Raw genomic sequence first — 17,590 nt, forward strand, 5'->3', positions numbered from 1 at the left:
TCGATGCGGAGAGTAGGAAAACAGCCGATGTAGTTAATTCATTGGGATGGTTCACCTGGGATCCCAACATTCATTGTAAATTTCTTCTTTGACTATTTTTTTTAAGTCGGATTTTTTAGAAATTTACGACACGAATCAAAAAAAAAAATGGAACAGTATACCGCATACCCTTAATCGCGCCCGTCTGTATCTTTACCAACGGTTGAATGAGACAGTATAAAAAGATAAAACCAGGCACTTCTGGCTCAGTCTGTAACTAGTCGTTCCAAAAGCCACAGCAATTTGGTGAAACAAGTGTGATCAGTTTGACGCAGATTTTTTCTTGGTGATTAGTGCAAAAAAGTACAGCAAGTTTATTACTCAATTGATAACGAGCAACGTAAGTAAAAGCCAAGTGTAAGTGTTCTAATTTGTGAACACGATATTTGCGAATAATAACCAGAGTTAGAATTTCTCTAGCATGCCTAAGCAACATTCGAAAACTCATACCGGATGCTCGAACTTATTGTTTTTCATTGGACACTTTTGGACTATCGTACCAGTTTTAATGAGTGTGAAAGGCTTATTAAAGTGCGCAGTGAAGTCGGTTCATTATTTTCTATGTCTTCAGAGTCTTCAGAGAAACAGCATATGCGTTAAAGCTATCAGCAGAATTTATTCACTTTTTTCAAGCGTTTTTTCGGTTCCTACAATTTAAAAATTTATTCCATCAGAGGCAGTGTTCCCATGTTTTAAACCATCGCGAACAAATGATGCGAAATGAGCATGGCTAGAAAAAGTAACAGCAAAAATGGCGTCCAGAGGCAATAGACGAGTGCCCCGATGAACTGAATTCATCGCGGTCCGAGAATGTTGACATTAGAAATCAGAAGTGAACGATTTTCAATCAGAATGGACTACCCGCTTTGCGCGCAGCCACAGTTGATCAGCAGGAGTAAATCAATTTGATTTTGTATGGCGAAATGCATCTAAACTTGAATTACTTGAAATACAAAGCTTTTCCCGAAAAAATATTTGGTAGGCTTAATAGTGGTCACCATTGTGCACAACCAATACCAAATATTTTTTCAAATAATGTGTTCCACTTTGAAGAATTTGCCTTTAGATGGTATTCGCCATACAATATTTTTGCGATTTACTTTTAGCGATTTTTCGCGCATAGAAGCTAGCGCCACATTGGTCGATGCGGAGAGTAGGAAAACAGCCGATGTAGTTAATTCATTGAACAACTCTGATTGGGAATGGCCCCGCTCTAGTGTCAAAATTCTCGGACCGCGATGAATTCAGTTCATCGGTGCACTCGTCTATAATGAATTAAATGCTTTGGCTGTTTTCCTAATCTCCGCATTGACCAACGATTAGCATCTAATGGCGTATTTCTCGAAGTGGAACACATTATTCGAAAAAATATTTGGTAGCGGTTGTGCACAATGATGACCGGTTTGGTGCCTACCAAATATTTTTTCGGTAAAAGCTTTCCATTTTGAGAAATTCGAGTTTAGATGCTTTTCGTCATACAAAATAAAATGAATTCACTCCTGCTGATCAACTGTGGGCGCGCGCCAAGCTGGTAGTCTATTCATAGTGAATGTTCTAAAACCTCATGAAATTGGAAATGCTGAGTATGAAAATTTCCATTTAATGGAGTAACTGTGATAGTGTTTTGAAAGGTTTTCTTAGTACACTGAAGTTTTTTTACGCGGTACCGCGTAAAAAAACACGTTATTTCCAAAAACGTAAAAAAACGAGTTTTATTAAAAACACGCGCAAAATAGTCAGGATCACTGCTTGACTTGACTTTTTTTACGACGTTTTTTGAAAAAAAAACGCGGTTTTTTACGCGGTACCATTACCGTCGTAAAAAAAACTTCAGTGTATTCTTCCACGTAACAGTTTTTCTCTAGTTTTATATTTTCAAAACAGGATCTAGGATCTCATTTAGCTACTAGCTGACCCAACGTGGCTAGCCACGTTAGCTAGAAAAAGATTGTTTTTAAAATTCCAGTTACACTTCTTCAATGAAACTGTTTTCGTGAACATTCCAGAATCTCTCTCCAGAATGCTTCTCTCTTGAACGTTTAGTAGTCCGCAGAAAGTTCTCAAAATTTAATCAATTCTGATTTTCCAGAACTTTTCAGAAGGTCCATTTGACATTTTTTTTCTTGAACGTTGACAAACTTCCCGAACATAATCGGCATTAAAAAAAATGTTCCAGATAATTCCATAAGGTTAGTTTTCTTATTCTTTCTGAAACATTCAGTAACTTCTGGAAAGTACCTGGAAAGTTTATTGTTCCAGAATATTTTAGAGATTTTTTTCTGTTTTCATTTGGAATGCTCAGTAGCTTCCAGAAATTTCTCAAACATTTTATGAATTTGGTTGTTCCAGAACCTTCTTAAAGGTTTATTTTTCATTCTTTCTGGAACGTTCACAAACTCTCAGACACTTTTCGTAAATTTAAAAATGTTCGCAGAAGGTTTTTGTCTTGTTTTTGTCCAGTAACTTCTCCAAAGTTCTAAGAGTTTTTGATTATCTAGAACATTTTCGTAGATTATTATTCTTCTTTCTGAAACATTCAGTAATCTCTAGAGAGGTTTCGAAATTTAATGAATTTTGGTGTTCCAGAACATTTTAGAAGGCCCTTTACTTCTTTCTTGTGTAGTGTACGTAGGTTTTTTTTGGATTTGTCAAGGCCATTCAGTGCGTGTTCCGCAAGAATGAACGGGGATTCATCGTTACAAATCAAACTTACCCTGCCTGTGGTCACGTCTCCAGTTCTTTCTGTACACAGCATCAATAAATAAATCACCAACTCCACATTCGTTTCTAAAATACAATTTATTAACAAAAACTGCAAGCAAAACCGTTCACAATAACACAATCCACTTCACATTCGATCCGTTCGCGACAAGCATCGTTCAAAAACTGTTTTCTCCCGTCCGCTGTGCTGTGCATGCTCATTCACGCCCTTCTGCTCTTTCATTCATTTGTATTCGATCTCCTCTTCCTTGTCTCCACATCGAGTCGCCAACGGAGCAGAAAAGAGTTTTCCGAACATGCCACGATGTCGTGCTCGCTTCTGAGAAGGCTGTGCGTCGTTGCTCTCTATGTAGGTACACTCAACAAAACACGACTGTGTAAGCTGATTGAATTTAAATTGAAACATTTTTTCTACAGCCAATCTATATCACTACATCTTGGACTTTCATTAACTTCCAGAAAGTTCTTGAAATTAAGAATGAAAATTGTACAGAACATTCCAGAAGGCTCTTCTCCTTTCTCTGATTGAAACGTTCAGTAACGCACAGAAAGTTTTCGATATTTGAGGAAGTGTGATATCCAGAATATCTCAGATGATTGTTTTACTTTTGTAGCGTTCATTATTTTTCAGGAGGTTTCTGGAAATTTTATGGATTTTTATGTTCCAGAACATTATAGAAGGTTCTTTTCTAAAACGTTTAACAACTTAGAAGTGGTTATTAGAAGCCGAAGTTCTCAGCTCATAGACACTAAGCTGAGAAGCAGGGTTTGTCCCACTTGGGACGTTACGCCAAAAAAAGGTGTTCTATAATGCTGCAGAAGGTTCTTCTTCTTCTTCTTCTTCTTTCTGAAGCGTCCAGAAACTTCAAGGGGATTTTCGAAAATTTAAGAAGTTTCATATTTTAGAGCATTCCTGAACGTTATTTATTTTCAGGAACTTCCAGAAAGTTCTTAGAATTTTTAGAATATTGATGTTCCAGAACATTTCAGAAGGTTCTTCTTATTATTCCTAGAAAGTAAAAAAAAAACATCCAGAATGTTCTCGTAGCTTTTAGAAATTTGATACAACTATGGTGAAACATTTCAAAGCGTTACGGACAGACAGACAGACAACGCTGGGATTTTATATATAAACTAGCTGACCCGACGTGGCTAGCCACGTTCTCACAATCCCGAGAATTATGACGATGGCTTAAAAATGTTGGTATGCATTTTTTGCTTATCTACAACTTTATTCAGAAGCCATATTTATTCCTCTGAAGTGTTCTAGAATTTCCTTCTTCTTAATCTCTTTGCAATGTAAGGTTACAAAAACTTCTCCGAATTCTATACAGAAAGTTTTTAAATATGCTATTATTTGTGAAAAATACTCGAACATGTATGTTATTGGTTTGATTCCTACGAAGAATGTTTGAGAATGTTCATGAATCTTCGATTTCATCACCTGATTCTCAAAGGAATGTTCCTATTTTTTTAAATTGGAAACATAAAGCTTCTAAATATTCCATTATTTATCGAAAATTCACGAACATTTTTAGTATTTCCTGCATCAGAGAATGTTCTAGAACATTAAAAAACATGCGTATCTTTATCTTCTTCTCATTCCTCTTCTCCAACTTCTTCGCCCACGAAAGTTTCAGAAATTTCCTTTAATTCGAAACAAAAAGTTTACGAATATGTAATTAATTTATTATGGAAAGTTTTAAAATACGCCTGTCCTTCCTTCGAAATATGTCCTATAATATACCTAAGTAACCACGGTGCTGAAGCCTTATTGCATGCAGATATACGATGTATTTTGTGCAATCATTACTTTAAATGCAAACTTAAGGTTGACTTAAAGTGGAAATAGGCAATTATGCGACTGCTTCAAGATTATACCAGTATCTCAATTTGATTCTATTATTGCCCACTTCCACTTTACATCAACCTTAAGTTCGCATGTAAAGTAATAATTGCACTAAATACACCGTAAATCTGCATGCAATAAGGCGTCAGCACCCGTGGTTACTTGGGTATTCTTTTCCGTGTTTTAGTTCCGGAAAATTTCTTCCAATAATGACGAAAAGCATATTGATTCCTTCAAAGAATATTCTAGGATGCTCCAGAAACTTATTTTTCTTCTTGTTTTTTTTTTGTATTTTAAGCCGAGAATTTTCATTATGTTTGGAAAACTCTTGAGCATTTGTATTAATAGTATTTTCATCTCTACGGGTCATACGCAATGTTCTAGAATACTGTTCTTCTCTTCTGATTCTTCCTCTTTACCCAGGAAAGTTAGAAAAATGTCTTCATATTTGAAACAGAAACCTCTCGAATTACATTGACGGTCTGCTGATAGAAAAGGAGTATCTTCGAATTCAATTCTTCGACTTCGATTCGACTTCAATCTCGAACACTCAGATCATATCATGCTGGCCTCACCGAAATATACGTGAAATATTTCAGTCAAACTTTGCTAAGTTGCTTAATTTAGATTTAGAAAATGGTGATCCCTCAAGGAGATTCTTGAGAATTCTGGAATAACAATTTCCAGAAGTTTCCTCAGAAGCCATTGTAAATATGCGAAACATTTCACTCAGCAATGGACTCATCAGAAGCGCCAGAAGGTATACTATCATGTATTCAGAAATTAAAAACGCCAGAAAGTATACTTCCAAGTATACACCTTTAACTGTTACAGGGTTCTGATCTCTGAAATGGTAAGAAACTTCTAGAAGCTTCTCAGGAACAGCGAATTTTTCATTTCATTTCAGTCACCGTGAATTAATGTGCGTAGCGCAGACAGCCGAGCAGTAAACTCGTGGGTATTAAGCAAAATTATGCTGAGAGTAAGAGAACTTCCAGAGACTTCCGGAAAGTTCTCGAAAATTAAAGTAGTTTAATAATTCAGAACATTCCAGAACGTTATTTTTTTCTGGAACTTTCAGTAATTCCAACAAAAGCTGAGAAATATGCTTTGTTCCAATTGGGACGTTGTGCCAAGAAAAAGAAGATGTTTCATAATATTGCATCTTTTTTTCTGGAGCCTCCAGAAACTTCTAGAAGGTCTCGAATATTTAAGAAATTCTTCTTCTTCTTTTTTCTGGAGCTTTCAGTAACTTCCAGAAAGTTCTTGGAATTTTCAGAATATTCATGTTCTAGATCATGCCAAAAAAGTTCTTATTATTTCTAAAGTGATACAGCTATGGTGAAACATTTCAATGAAAGATTTCAAAGCGTGACGGAAGGACAGACAACTCTGGGCTTTTATATATATGATATGATTGCATTTGTTAGTCCGGGGAAATTTGGCTTTTTAGGTGACCCATTATTTTTCATGTGAGCGCACACATATAATGGACTACCCAGGCCCCTGGCATCAATGAAATTTATCGTAGCCAACATCTAACTGCCTTATACTCATATTCGTGCAAATTGTAACGAGCGTGTAATCAACAAACGCAGTTTGTGTGTGTGAGCCACACACACGCTAAGAAAAAGTTACTCTAAAATGAGTAAGAATCACACAAAACTGAGCTAAAATGGAACAGCTCAAAAAATGAGTAAATTGCATTTCCATCGATAGCGCTGGCCCAAGTGCAAAAATCCAACTGGTTTAAGCCGTATAATATTCTTCACATCAGTAAGAATATTATACAGCTTAAACTGATGAGATTTTCGCACTTGGGCCAGCGCTAGCGCTGGAAAAAAAATTTACTCAATTTTGAGTTGTCCCACTTTAGCTCAGTTTTGTGTGAATTTTCTGACCGTGCACGAAATCACATTCACAATGCGTGTTTGTTGGGTTGCTTTATTCAACTAATCGCATGCTCCTCTTACCGTAAGGGAATTGGGGGTAATATGAACACCCTAAGCGTTTGGCGTCGTTTTCAATAGAAATATGTCAAAATCCATATCTTTTGCCATGTTATATCGTAGATGGAATTAGGTTCTAAACATCATAGAAGAAAAATAAGCTCAAATATGAATTTTTCTTTAATTATTTTCGATCCCAAAAAATGGACAAAAATCGAGTAACGAAAAACAGTGAGGGTAAAATGAACACATATTTAAAAGTTAGTTTAAACGTATAATTTTGATATATTCAGCTGCATGTCAGCAAATTTGATGTAAATTGTATCTGCTACGCTATTAAAACTTCTTATGTAATGTTTGGAATGTGCAGAAATTAATATTAGAAAAAAATGTACTAAAACAGGCTGATTTTCTAATAAAAACCTTATTTAGTTGAAGGTAAATATTTTTTATTAAGTTTTTGCTCCAGTTGTGTAAAAATATGCGTAAGCGATTTCAGTATAACGAGTTTGAACAAAATTTTGCAAAAATTATATAAAGTTTAAACTTATTGTTCATTTTACCCCCAAGCTTTGTTTGTTTTAAAGGTACTCCTAAAACTTTCATAAAACCATAACCTAATTTTTTTCTTCACTAGATATTAGACTGGGTCAACAAAGTCGATTTTTTGGAACAATGCTTTTTCGATTCCTTTTAGCGTCCAAAACAACTGTGCAGAATTTGGGAGCGATTGGTTGCGTCCCCGTATTCCGCTTTGCGATTGAAGTTCGTATGGAATTTAGTATGGGAAAACGTGCTTTTTTGCATTTTTCTCATAAATTGAAATTTTTCGTCTAAAACTATCTAACTAATGACGTTGAAGCATAGCCTAGGATATGCCGAAAAACTTTGCCGAAGACCGCAAAGTGATCCGTCACTTGTAAAAAAAGTTATACCGCACAGATTGCCTGGTGGTGCTTATCATTTAACATGTAAAGGAATAACATCAATAATAAAATCTCAGTTTTTAGCCTAAGTTACCAAGCGAATAACTTTTTTCACAAGCGTCGGATCACTTTGCGGTCTTCGGCAAAGTTTTTCGGTATATCCTAGGCTATACTTTAACGTCATTAGTTAAACGGTATTAGACAAAAGAATTCAACTTATGAGTAAAATACAAAAAAGTACGTTTTCCCATACTAACTTCCATACAAATTTCAATCACAATGCGGAATACGGGGACGCAACCAATCGCTCCCAAATTTTGCACAGTTGTTTTGGACGTAAAAAGGAGTCAAAAAAGCTTTGTTCCGGGTTGATGCGGTCAAATTAAAAGTTTCTCCATACAACGTTGACCCACTCTACTAGATATGTTCTTTCGGGAGTACATTGTTGGAATATGGTATCAAACATGAAGAAATTTGGCAATAATGTACGGGTTGGCCTTAATTACGATAAGCACAGTTTTACATCAGACCATATTTTCTACATAAGTTTTGATATTTTCGTCATTTTAAAATGGTTTAGTTAGTTTTAAAGTCCAAGGTTAGCAGAAGTATAATGATTTACGTTATTAAAAAGAACCCAATGGACTACCCGCTTTGCGCGCAGCCACAGTTGATCAGCAGGAGTAAATCAATTTAATTTTGTATGGCGAAATGCATCTAAACTTAAATTACTTGAAATAGAGAGCTTTTCCCAAAAAAATATTTGGTAGGCTTAATAGTGGTCACCATTGTACACAACCACTACCAAATATTTTTTCGAATAATGTGTTCCACTTTGAAGAATTTGCCTTTAGATGGCATTCGCCATACAATATTTTTGCGATTTACTTTTAGCGATTTTTCGCGCATAAAAGCTAGCGCCACATTGGTCGATGCGGAGAGTAGGAAAACAGCCAAAGCTTTTAATTCATTTTCCTACATCAAAGAGAACAGACGAACATGCTCGAACAAAATTGCTTGAAAATCTTGTGTAAAGAAAAAAACAAGCTCAGTAGCGACACAGAGAACAGACGTCCAAGCTCATGTAGTGCTATTGTGTAAAGCATTGCAACGGTTGTTTTGAAATAACTGGGAATGTGGCCATTACGCGGCGCTGTCAAATTTCGAATCGGGGTTCAAATTTGCCGTTGTTTTACCTTTTGGCGCTAGTATCACCAAGTGTGCACCCTAGTATAGTTCCACCAAGAGAATGTGTTGGTTTCATTTGGAAAGCATTGATTGAATGGACTACCCGCTTGGCGCACGCCCACAGTTGATCAGCAGGAGTAAATCAATTTAATTTTGTATGGTGAAAAGCATCTAAACATGAATTACTTGAAATAGAATGCTTTTCCTGAAAAAATATTTGATAGGCTTAATAGTGGTCACCATTGTGCACAACCACTACCAAATATTTTATCGAATAATGTAGTCCACTTCGATGAATTTGCCTTTAGATGCTATTCGCCATACAATATTTTTGTGATTTACTTTTAGCGATTTTTCGCGCATAGAAGCTAGCGCCACATTGATCGATGCGGAGAATAGGAAAACAGCCGATGTAGTTAATTCATTCTTGTTCAACTTGTTTCTTATTGAAGATAATGAAACTAATTATCCATGGGTTGCTCAAATTTTGTAGCTGGATTAATGAAATAATCATAAACATCTTGTTATTTGAGCAAATACAGCTCAGAATCTGGGTAGAAAAATTTAAAGATGCGCTAGTGAAATATTTCTTCAGAAAACGCCATCATGGTGTCGAAACAAGTTTTTGAGTGGGAAAGTCACCGTCGATGTCGCTACTGAGCTTGTTTTTTCTTTACACAAGATTTTCAAGCAATTTTGTTCGAGCATGTTCGTCTGTTCTCTGTGGTGATAGGGGAATTGGGGGTAATATGAACACCCTAAGCGTTTGTCGACTTTTCCAATAGAAATATGACAAAATCTATCTTTTTTACGCTATTATATCGTAGATGGTAATATATTCTAAGAGTCCTGGAAGAAAATATCGATAAAAAATACAATTTTCTTACATTATTTTCGATTGCAAAAAATGCTAGAAAACAGAGTCACGAAAAATAGTGTGGGTAAAATGAACAATCGATGGGGGTAAAATGAACATGTCTTCAAAAACTAGCTTAAATCACAGAGATTAGACGTCTAAGCTCATGAAGTGCAGTTGTGTAAAGTATTGCAACGGTTGTTTTGAAATAACTGGCAATGTGGCCATTACGCGGCGCTGTCACATTTCGAATCGCGGTGCAAATTCGCCGATGTTTTATCTTTTGGCGCTAGTATCGCCAAGTGTGCACCCCAATATAGTTCCACCCAGAGAATGTGTGAATTTTCAAGGGAAATAATAATTGTATTGTTGTTCAATTAATTTCTAATTGAAAGTAGTGAAATTAATTTTCAATGGTTTGCTCAAATTTTGTTGCTAACTTAGTGAAATAATAATACACATGTTGTTATTTTAGCAAATACAGCTTAATCTCTGAGTAGGAATATTTTAAGATGCGCCAGTGAAATATTTCTTAATGAATTAACTACATCAGCTGTTTTCCTACTCTCCGCATCGACCAATGTGGCGCTAGCTTCTATGCGCGAAAAATCGCTAAAAGTAAATCGCAAAAATATTGTATGGCGAATACCATCTAAAGGCAAATTCTTCAAAGCGGAACACATTATTCGAAAAAATATTTGGTAGTGGTTGTGCACAATGGTGACCACTATTTAGCCTACCAAATATGTTTTCGGGAAAAGCTTTGTATTTCAAGTAATTTAAGTTTAGATGCATTTCGCCATACAAAATTAAATTGATTTATTCCTGCTGATCAACTGTGGCTGCGCGCAAAGCGGGTAGTCCATTAAGCGCCATCATGGTGTCGGAAGGAGTTTTTAGGTGGGAAAGTCACCGTCGATGTCGCTACTGCGCTTGATTTTTCTTTACACAAGATTTTCAAGCAATTTTGTTCGAGCATGTTCGTCTGTTCTCTGTGCTTAAATGTTGCATTTCGATATATTCAAATATAGGTCAACAAATTCAATGTAAACTTTATATGCTAGCCTTTTAAAACTTTTGAAATAAAATTTGGAATGTGCTGGAATCATTATTTGTAAAAAATATACTAAAACACAGAGAACAGACGTCCAAGCTCATGTAGTGCTATTGTGTAAAGCATTGCAACGGTTGTTTTGAAATAACTGGGAATGTGGCCATTACGCGGCGCTGTCAAATTTCGAATCGAGGTACAAATTTGCCGTTGTTTTACCTTTTGGCGCTAGTGTCACCAAGTGTGCACCCTAGTATAGTTCCACCAAGAGAATGTAGTGGGTTTACTTGGAAAACAAAAATTAAATTATTGTTCAACTTGTTTCCAATTGAAAATAATGAAACTAATTATCAATGGGTTGCTCAAATTTTGTAGCTGGATTAATGAAATAATCATAAACATCTTGTTATTTGAGCAAATACAGCTCAGAATCTGGGTAGGAAAATTTAAAGGTGCGCTAGTGAAATATTTCTTTAGAAAACGCCATCATGGTGTCGAAACAAGTTTTTGAGTGGGAAAGTCACCGTCGATGTCGCTACTGAGCTTGTTTTTTCTTTACACAAGATTTTCAAGCAATTTTGTTCGAGCATGTTCGTCTGTTCTCTGTGACTAAAATAAGCGGTTTTAAGGATAAAAATCTTAATTTAAAAGCGTAAAATATTTTTTATTAACTTTTTCCTTTAGCTGTGTCATAATATGTATTCTAGATTTCAATATACCGAGGTTGCAAAAAATATATAAAAAATGGATAAAGTTTGAATCAGCTGTTCATTTTACCCCCAAGTCGTGCTGGTCACAGAGAACAGACGTCTAAGCTCATGAAGTGCAGTTGTGTAAAGTATTGCAACGGTTGTTTTGAAATAACTGGCAATGTGGCCATTACGCGGCGCTGTCACATTTCGAATCGCGGTGCAAATTGGCGCTAGTATCGCCAAGTGTGCACCCCAATGTAGTTCCACCCACACGCTAAGAAAATGTTACTCTAAAATGAGTAAGATTCACACAAAACTGAGCTAAACTGGAACAGCTCAAAAAATGAGTAAATTGCATTTCCAGCGATAGCGCTAGACCAAGTGCAAAAATCCAACTGGTTTAAGCCGTATAATATTCTTCGCATCATCAAGAATATTATACGGCTTAAACAGATGAGATTTTCGCACTTTGGCCAGCGCTATCGATGGAAAAAAAATTTACTCAATTTTGAGTTGTCCCACTTTAGCTCGAAAATGAGTGAATTTTCTGACCGTGCAGAGAATGTGTGAATTTTCAAGGGAAATAATAATTGTATTGTTGTTCAATTAATTTCTAATTGAAAGTAGTGAAATTAATTTTCAATGGTTTGCTCAAATTTTGTTGCTAACTTAGTGAAATAATAATACACATGTTGTTATTTTAGCAAATACAGCTTAATCTCTGAGTAGGAATATTTTAAGATGCGCCAGTGAAATATTTCTTAATTAAGCGCCATCATGGTGTCGGAAGGAGTTTTTAGGTGGGAAAGTCACCGTCGATGTCGCTACTGCGCTTGATTTTTCTTTACACAAGATTTTCAAGCATTTTTGTTCGAGCATGTTCGTCTGTTCTCTGTGTGCTGGTTTTAAAGTTGTTCCTAAAATTGTATTGAAAGCATAACCTAATTATTTTTTTCAACTGAATATTGTCTTTTTGGAGTACATTATTGGAATATGACATAACATATGTCATAATCTGCGAAAAATATACGAATAGACCTTAATTCAGATAAGTTCAATTTTACATCAGAGCAAATTTTTCGCATGGTTTTTAAACTTTTCGTTATAGTTAAGTGGTTTATTAAATTTAAAAGTTCAGAATCTGCAGAAGTATAATGATTTACGCTACACGCTAAGATCAGTTTACCTTTTTTCCAAAAAGTGCACAACCGCAAATATGCGTAAATGATACTCAAATATAGGTAAACAGAACTCAAATATGGGTAATGTGGACACAAATATGAGTAATTGTAACCCACATAATGGGTTAATATTACCTATAAATGCGGTTGTGCACTTTTCCAAAATATGAGTTTAATTTACCCATATTTGCGTAAAGTTTACGCAAATTTGAATAAAATTTACCCATATTTTAGAAAAATAGGTAAACTGGTCTTAGCGTGTATCACACAGAATCCAATGGACTACCAGCTTGGCGTGCGCCCACAGTTGATCAGCAGGAGTAAATTCATTTTATTTTGTATGGCGAAAAGCATCTAAACTCGAATTTCTCGGAGGCACCAAACTGGTCATCATTGTGCACAACCACTACCAAATATTTTTTCGAATAATGTCTTCCACTTTGAGAAATACGCTTTTAGATGCTATTCGCCATACAATATTTTTGCGATTTACTTTTAGCGATCTTTTGCGCATAGAAGCTTGCGCCACATTGGTCGATGCGGAGAGTAGGAAAACAGTCAAAGCATTTAACCCTTTATAAGGCAGTGGCAACTATATTGCCAACTAATACACATATTTTTTTTCTGTTCGTTTAGAAAATTTTTACAACTTCTGTTTTAACTGATGGACACATTAGGCCTTTGTGAGTACTCATGAGTTTTTTGAGCCATAACAAATATGAATGGGCATTTTTAGAACAAAATGTCTCTCCAAAAACCACCATTTTTTGAGTGCATAAAGGTTTATAAGCTCGAACTTCTGTTGTGTGGAGCGAATTGAAAATCGAATGATGGGGAATGAAAGGCCTATGTTTCTTTTACTTGTGGACAAAATTTCAACTTGATTGCTTCATTACTTTTAGAAACTCGGCCTTTTGAAAAAATGTACTATAATAAATGGACATGTACTAAAATTGCCATATCGTCCAAAATAATTGACCAATTGAGTTCAAATCCACACAAGAAAGTCATGGATATTAGGGCAATAACCTGTCAAAAAATCAGCATGGTTGATAAACGCATCACAAAATAACAACATTTTAAACTTTGTTGACAAAAAGTTGAAATTTAGACCAATTTTTTTCAAACAAAATCGACGATCGATTTTTTTGAAAATAAAAACGGTTTTGTTCATTACACCACATGTACTTTATATTCCAATGTACAACGAGTGGATTCCGTGCCTGGTTCTCTCGGCCTTATAAAGGGTTAATGGACTACCCGCTTGGCGCACACCCACAGTTGATCAGCAGGAGTAAATCCATTTTATTTTGTATGGTGAAAAGCATCTAAACTTGAATTATTTGAAATAGAAAGCTTTTACTGAAAAAATATTTGGTAGGCTTAATAGTGGTCACCATTGTGCACAACCACTACCAAATATTTTTTCGAATAATGTGTTCCACTTTGAAGAATTTGCCTTTAGATGTATTCACCATACAATATTTTTGCGATTTACTTTTAGCGATTTTCCGCGCATAGAAGCTAGCGCCACATTGGTCGATGCGGAGAGTAGGAAAACAGCCGATGTAGTTAATTCATTCAAGTTTAGATGCTTTTCACCATACAAAATAAAATGGATTTACTCCTGCTGATCAACTGTGGCTGCGCGCAAAGCGGGTAGTCCACTGCAATGATCGATTTCTCTGCATTGATTTTTTTTCCTCGGATTATTCGGGGGAATACGACAGTGCACAATGGGTCCCGAGCCTTATTTACAAATACAAAAATGTTTATGCCTAAACCTTAAGTTTTAGATATATGGTGTCTTTGAGAAAGTGTCCTCTTATTTGTTTTACCTTTTTCTTCATTATTGTGAAATGAACTACCAGCTTGGCGCACGCCCACAGTTGATCAGCAGAAGTAAATTCATTTTATTTTGTATGACGAAAAGCATCTAAACTCGAATTTCTCGAAATGGAAGGCTTTTATCACAGAGAACAGACGAACATGCTCGAACAAAAATGCTTGAAAATCTTGTGTAAAGAAAAATCAAGCGCAGTAGCGACATCGACGGTGACTTTCCCACCTAAAAACTCCTTCCGACACCATGATGGCGCTTAATTAAGAAATATTTCACTGGCGCATCTTAAAATATTCCTACTCAGAGATTAAGCTGTATTTGCTAAAATAACAACATGTGTATTATTATTTCACTAAGTTAGCAACAAAATTTGAGCAAACCATTGAAAATTAATTTCACTACTTTCAATTAGAAATTAATTGAACAACAATACAATTATTATTTCCCTTGAAAATTCACACATTCTCTGGGTGGAACTACATTGGGGTGCACACTTGGCGATACTAGCGCCAATTTGCACCGCGATTCGAAATGTGACAGCGCCGCGTAATGGCCACATTGCCAGTTATTTCAAAACAACCGTTGCAATACTTTACACAACTGCACTTCATGAGCTTAGACGTCTGTTCTCTGTGCTTTTACCGAAAAAATATTTGGTAGGCACCAAACCGGTCATCATTGTGCACAACCGCTACACGCTAAGAAAATGTTACTCTAAAATGAGTAAGATTCACACAAAACTGAGCTAAACTGGAACAGCTCAAAAAATGAGTAAATTGCATTTCCAGCGATAGCGCTGGCCCAAGTGCAAAAATCCAACCAATTTAGGCCGTATAATATTCTTCACATCAGCAAGAATATTATACGACTTAAACTGATAAGATTTTCGCACTTGTGCCAGCGCTATCGCTGGAAAAAAAATTTACTCAATTTTGAGTTGTCCCACTTTAGCTCAGTTTTGTGTGAATTTTCTGACCGTGTACCAAATATTTTTTCGAATAATGTGTTCCACTTCGAGAAATACGCCTTTAGATGCTATTCGCCATACAATATTTTTGCGATTTACTTTTAACGATTTATCGCGCATAGAAGCTAGCGCCACATTGGTCAATGCGGAGAGTATGAAAACAGCCAAAGCATTTAATTCATTAGGGTGACCCCTCTTGTTTGGCTGATAATCTGCTTTTTAGTTATTCTATATACGCTTACAAAATGATCTACAAAGTTGTAGATTAATTAATTTGGAGCAGCTTTGCCTGTTCCTTAATTTTTTTTACTTACATATTCGTTTATGTTTATGGGCACCACATGGGCATAACTGAGCCGAAATCTTGTTTTTACAATGGTTACTAGATCGGCTGTTTTCCTACTCTCCGCATTGACCAATGTGGCGCTAGCTTCTATGCGCGATAAATCGTTAAAAGTAAATCGCAAAAATATTGTATGGCGAATAGCATCCAAAGGCAAATTTATCGAAGTGGAATACATTATTCGAAAAAATATTTGGTAGTGGTTGTGCACAATGGTGACTACTATTAAGCCTACCAAATATTTTTTTCATTAGAAGCTTTCTATTTCAAGTAATTCCAGTTTAGATGCTTTTCACCATACAAAATAAAATGGATTTACTCCTGCTGATCAACTGTAGGTGTGCGCCAAGCGGGTAGTCCATTTCAAAGCGAAATTTTATGATTACATGTCATAAAATGATAGCTATTTCCTTGTCACATTGGCAGCTGTCACATGATAGATCCATTAGCGTGCAAGGGGGGGGGGGGTTGGTTTTAAGGTGGTGTCAATATGGTGCGGATGTCGAAATGGGGCATGCCTGGGTGATGTAGTAAACGCCAAGATGGCGACTGAGATGCTAAGGTGCAATAGTGTTCTTTGGGCACTTCCACAGTCATTAATGGACTACCCGCTTGGCGCACGCCCACAGTTGGTCAGCAGTAGTAAATCCATTTAAGTTTGTATGGTGAAAAGCATCTAAACTTGAATTACTTGAAATAGAATGCTTTTCTTGAAAAAATATTTAGTAGGCTTTATAGCGGTCACCATTGTGCACAACCACTACCAAATATTTTTTCGAATAATGTTAATTTTTTCGATAAATTTGCCTTAAGATGCTATTCGCCATACAATATTTTTGCGATTTACTTTTAGCGATTTTTCGCGCATAGAAGCTAGCGCCACATTGGTCGATGCGGAGAGTAGGAAAACAGCCGATGCAGTTAATTCATTGTATAAGTATGTATGGACAACTTTTGTGGAATACGATAAGCTTTGATTTCGAGCTATAATCATTATTGTATGTCTTTCCGTTCAATAGTTATGATTTTTTAAAGTGTGGAAACGCCCGAAATTACCCAATCGACTTGAAGCACATCGAAATCTTTATCAATCAAGCTGAAAATTTGACCAGAAGTTCATTTCGGCATGAGAATTATGATACTTACTTGACCGGTGGATTTCAAGACATTTTCATAAATGTGAACATGACCACTATTAAGCCTACCAAATATTTTTTCGGGAAAAGCTTTGTATTTCAAGTAATTCAAATTTAGATGCATTTCGCCATACAAAATTAAACTGATTTACCCCTGCTGATCAACTGTGGCTGCGTGCAAAGCGGATAGTCCATTGGAGACCCTGTACCATGAACCATGTCGACGTCCAATGCATAATTCGGACATCATACACCATCGTTCAATACCATGCTCCATACATATCAGCATTGCATGCACCATCCTAATGATCTCAGCATTATCTAGGAATCTTAACTCAGTCTACTGACGACTGTTTGACTGCTGTTTGACTGGACTGCTTTTTTAACTGGGCGCTCAATAACTGGCCCAAACTCCAGTTAAAAGGCAGTTGTCTGTCAAAAATAAACGAAATATAACCTCACATTTTTGCTGGTAGGTGGGACTAAGCGAGACAGGACAAACCTTGGCAGCAATGTTACGATAGACGGGGATACTTTCGAGGTGGTAGAAGATTCGTCTACCTCGGTTCCTTGCTAACGGCTGACAATAACGTGAGCCGTGAAATATTTTACGAACAATAACGAACTGTGATTTTATATGTTTTTTGTTACGGTATTTGACTTTTTCGCATTTTTGTTCCTGTTTTGTCTTGTATTTCAAATGCAGTTTTGCTTTTAGTTTTTATAGTTATGTATTAGTTATAAGAGGCCATCATTGGGGCATAAGATGTCTGTTGATGTTAATAATAAATAAACAAATAAATACGAAGGCGCATCATCAGTGGAAGTCGTGCCTACTATGGGCTCCCG

General features: G+C 36.1%; 1 protein-coding gene across 2 annotated transcripts in view; it reads left to right on the plus strand.

Annotated features, from left to right (window-relative positions):
• Positions 1 to 224: 224 nt before the first annotated feature.
• LOC134289471 (uncharacterized) overlaps positions 225 to 17,590 on the plus strand; it is a 29,690-nt gene continuing 12,324 nt past the window's right edge. Inside the window, exon 1 of one of the 2 annotated variants that reach the window (XM_062855331.1) lies at positions 225 to 396. The gene's annotated coding sequence lies outside the window, so the exon portion shown is untranslated. The remainder of the gene's footprint in view (positions 397 to 17,590) is intronic. The other variant, XM_062855330.1, reaches the window with a different exon arrangement.

This window comes from Aedes albopictus, chromosome 3, assembly GCF_035046485.1.
Source record: "Aedes albopictus strain Foshan chromosome 3, AalbF5, whole genome shotgun sequence".
Lineage (NCBI taxonomy): Eukaryota > Metazoa > Arthropoda > Insecta > Diptera > Culicidae > Aedes > Aedes albopictus.